General features: G+C 47.2%; 1 pseudogene; it reads left to right on the top strand.

Annotated features, from left to right (window-relative positions):
- The first annotated feature begins 421 nt into the window (after window positions 1–421).
- LOC140616388 (DNA (cytosine-5)-methyltransferase 3A pseudogene) lies at window positions 422–3,495 on the top strand (annotated as a pseudogene).
- The last annotated feature ends 1,210 nt before the right edge of the window (window positions 3,496–4,705 follow it).

Below are 4,705 nucleotides of genomic sequence, written 5' to 3'. Positions count from 1 at the left end.
ATGCAGCCACCTCCACGATTCTAGAATAATTTCATCTCCTCCCAACAAACCCCTGTCTCATGTAGCTGTCTACCGCTAATCCTTCATCCTCTGACCCTTCCTCACTCCAGCCCTATGCAACCACTAATCTACTTTCTGTTTCTATTTACCTGTTTTGGACAATTCATGTAAATGGAATCATATGGTGGGTAGATTTGTTTGCCATCGGCTCCTGTCACTTAGCTTAATCCACATGATAATACGTAGCAATACTTCATACCTTTCTATGGCCCAGTAGTATTTATGGATATACCAGCTTTGTTAACCTCTTTATCCAGCTTTGGACATTTGGGTCATTTCTACCTATTGCCTATGATGAATAATGCTGCTAAGAATCTTCACATAGAGGGGCTGCACGTGGCCTTATGGGCTGAGAAGAAAAGCCAAGGTGATCGCAGTAATGAATGCTGTGGAAGAAAACCAGGGGTCTGGCGAGTCTCAGAAGGTGGAGGAGGCCAGTCCTCCTGCAATGCAGCAGCCCACCAACCCTGCATCCCCCACTGTGGCCACCACACCTGAGCCCGTGGGGGCAGATGCTGGGGACAAGAACACCACCAAAGCAGCCAACGATGAGCTGGCCTACGAGGACGGCCGGGGCTTTGGCACTGGGGAGCTGGTGTGGGGGAAACGTCAGGGCTTCTCCTGGTGGCCAGGCCGCATTGTGTCTTGGTGGATGACAGGCCAGAGCTGAGGAGCTGAAGGCACCTGCTGGGTCATGTGGTTTGGAAATGGCAAGTTCTTGATGGTGTGTGTTGAGAAGTTGATGCCGCTGAGCTCCTTCTGCAGTGCTTTCCACCAGGCCACATACAACAAGCAGCCCATGTACCGCAAAGCCATCTATGAAGTCCTGCAGGTGGCCTGTAGCCATGCGGGGAAGTTGTTCCCAGCGTGCCACGACAGCGATGAGAGCGACACTGCCAAGTCCGTGGAGGTGCAGAACAAACAGATGATCGAGTGGTCTCTTGGAGGGTTCCAGCCTTCTGGCCCCAAGGGCCTGAAGCCACCCGAAGAAGAGAAGAACCCCTACAAAGAAGTTTACACAGACATGTGGGTCGAACCTGAGGCAGCTGCCTATGCACTACCCCCCCCAGCCAAAAAGCCCCGAAAGAGTACGACTGAGAAGCCTAAGATCATTGATGAACGCACAAGAGAGCAGCTGGTGTACGAAGTGCGGCAGAAGTGCCGGAACATCGAGGACATTTGCATCTCTTGTGGGAGCCTCAACGTTACCCTGGAACACCCTCTCTTTGTTGGAGAAATGTGCCAAAACTGTAAGAACTGCTTCCTGGAGTGTGCATACGTATCACCACGATGATGACAGCTACCAGTCCTACCACACCATTTGCTGTGGGGGGTGGGGCGCAAGGTGCTCATGTGTGGGAACAATAACTGCTGCAGGTGTTTTTGTGTGGAGGGTGTGGATCTCTTATTGGGGCTGGGGGCCACCTGGCAGCCATCAAGGAGGACCCCTGGAACTGCTACATGTGTTGGCACAAGGGCACTTATGGGCTACTGCGGCAGCGGGACGACTGGCCCTCATGGCTCCAGATGTTCTTCACCAACAGCCACGACCAGGAATTTGACCCTATGAAGGTTTACCTGCCTGTCCCAGCTGAGAAGAGGAAGCCCATCCGGGTGCTGTCTCTATTTGATGGAATTGCTACAGGGCTTCTGGTGCTGAAGGATTTGGGGATTCAGGTGGACTGCTACATCGCCTCCGAGGTGTGCAAGGACTCCATCACGGTGGGGAAGATCATGTATGTTGGGGACGTCTGCAGCGTCACGCAGAAGCATATCCAGGAGTGGGGCCCATTGGATCTGGTGATTGGGGGCAGTCCTTGCAATGGTCTCTCCATCATCAATCCTGCCCATAAAGGACTCTACGAGGGCACTGGCCGGCTCTTCTTTGAGTTCTACCACCTGCTGCATTATGCGCGGCCCAAGGAGGGAGATGACCGCCCCTTCTTCTGGCTCTTTGAGAATGTGGTGGCCATGGGCATTAGTGACAAGAGGGACATCTCGCGAATTCTCAAGTCCAACCCTATGATGATTAATGCCAAAGAAGTGTCAGCTGCACACAGGGCCCACTACTTCTGGGGGAACCTTCCTGGTATGAACAGGAGGCCATTGGCATCCACTGTGAATGATAAGCTGGAGCTGCAGGAGTGTCTGGAGCACGGCTGGATAGCCAAGTTCAGCAAAGTGAGGACCATTACTACTAGGTCAAACTCCATAAAGCAGGGCAAAGACCAGCATGTCCCCGTCTTCATGAATGAGAAAGAGGACATCTTACGGTGCACTAAAATGGAAAGGGTGTTTGGCTTCCCTGTCCACTATACTGATGTCTCCAACATGAGCCACTTGGCGACGCAGAGACTGCTGGGCCGGTCGTGGAGCGTGCCGGTCATCCGCCACCTCTTCGCTCTGCTGAAGGAATATTTTGTTTGTGTGTAAGGGACATGAGGGCAGACTGAGGTAGTGACACAAAGTTAAACAAGAAAACACAAAACACAGCAAAACACTGACAACATGAAGATGGAGAGAAGTATCCGCACGCAGAAGAGAAAAAGGAAATTTAAAACAAAACCAGAGGCGGAAGTACCAGAGGGCTTTGCCTTGCACAAAGGGTTGCACATCATCTCCTGATTTTTCAATGTTAATCTTCAGTCCTTTTTAAAAACAAAACCAAGGTCCCTCCTGTCTCCCCCTCCCCTTTTTGTAGGTAAAACCTTTTGTTTTCTACTCTTTTCAGAGGGGTTTTCTGTTTGGATTTTTGTTTCTTGCTGTGATTGAAACAAAGAGGGTTTATTGCAGCAAAAACCAGTAACAGGACATAGCAACAATACCTTGCAGAGGAAGGATAGGAGGGAAAAAAAAGGAAATTCTACAGAAATCTATATATTGGAGTTTTTTTCTAACTATGTATGTTTTGTTGTCTTCTCTAGCCTGATCAGATAGGCGCACAAGCAGGGGGTGGAAAATAGTGACGCTCAGCAGCAGACTTTCCTTCCAGCCGCTGAGCTCTCTTGCCAGCACCATTCCTGGTCATGCAGAACAGAGCCCAATGAGCAGCAGGGAGACAGATCACACAAGACCCTTTTATGCAGTATTTCAGGTGCTTACCACACAGGAAACCTTGAAGAAGATCCATTTCTATAAGCCGCTGTTACCTCTTCCAGTTTGTGTGTGTGTGTGTGTATATATATATAAATGACAGATATGAGATATATATAAAAGGTACTGTTAATTACTGTACAACCTGACTTCATAATGGTGCTTTAAAACAGCGAGGTGAGTAAAAACATCAGCTTCCACGTTGCCTTATGTGCAAAGGGTTTTAACGTTGGATGAAGGGAGGCAGTTTGAAGGTGAATCATTGCCATTCATGGCGGGCTTTCCCTCTAGTGTTTAACAAGGTGAAGGAGGAGAATTCGGGACCACGTACTCCTGCTTCTCCCTGCCAAAAACGGGTATGAGGTGAGATGGGGTGGGTTGGACCATGGAGGGTTGAGAGTGGGATTCATCCAGGCTCACGCAATAACCTTTCGATTTTTTTTTCCAAAAAAAAGGAGACTCCCTCGGCAAGATGGCAGTTAAAAGGGGTCTTCATTCCCAGTTTCTCACATTAGCCAATTCAAGGGCTCCTTGTGGTGGGATCAGAAATTATCCAGAGTGCGGGAAAGTGACCGTTAAAAACCCCACCTGGAGAAAAAAAAAATACAAAATGAAAAAAAAAAAAAAAAGAACCTTCACATACAGGTATTTATGTGGACATATTTTCATTTCTGGGGGCTATGTATGTAGGAGCGGAATTGCTGGGTTAAGTGCTAAGTCTGTGTTTAACACTTAGAAGAACCAGCAGTTTCCCAAGGTGGCTCCACTGTTTTGTATTCTCACCAGCATTGTGTGAGGCTTCTGATTTCTGTATGCTTGTCAACCCTATTTTTTAAAAAAAGATTTTATTTATTTGAGAGAGAGAGCAAGAGAACGAGCAGGGACGTGGGCAGTGGTGAGGGAGAGGGGCAGAGAGGAAATCTCAAGCTGACTCCTTGTGAACACAGACCCTGATTTGGGGCTCAATCTCACACGACCCTGGAATCATGACTTGAGTCAAAATCAAGAGTCGGCTGTTTAACCAACTGAGCTGCTGAAGTGCCCCACCAACACTTGTTTTAGCTAACACTTGCTTTTGTTTGACTTTTTTGTTCTCACCTTTCTAGAAGAAGGTGGGACATGATACCTCCTTGTTGCTGTGGTTTACGTTTCCTTGATGACTGATGAAGTTCATTATCTTTTTGTGTGTTTTTTGGCTATTTTTGTATCATCTTTGCAGAAACGTCTTTTTGGATTCTTTGGACAGTTTTCTCATTAGATACCTTTGAAATAGTAGACTTCTTTTTAGAACAGTCTTAGATTTACAGAAGTGTCTTTTCCATTTTTTGCCTATTTTTAAGGGAGTTGTGTTTTTCCCTTATCATTGAGTTTTAACAGTTGTCTTTTGTGGATACGATTCGTTTATTAGATACGTGTTCTGCAAATATTTTTTTTCCAGTCTGTGGCTTGTTTCTTCATTCTCTGAACGGTTTCTTTCACAGAACAGAAGTTCTTAATTTTAATAATGTCCAACCTTGCAATTTCTCTTTCATACGTTGGGCTTTTGGAGTTG

The sequence above is a fragment of the Canis lupus genome, chromosome 24, assembly GCF_048164855.1.
Source record: "Canis lupus baileyi chromosome 24, mCanLup2.hap1, whole genome shotgun sequence".
NCBI lineage: Eukaryota > Metazoa > Chordata > Mammalia > Carnivora > Canidae > Canis > Canis lupus.
The sequence above is the reverse complement of the archived record's forward strand: the minus strand, read 5'-3'. Positions and strand labels throughout refer to the sequence as shown.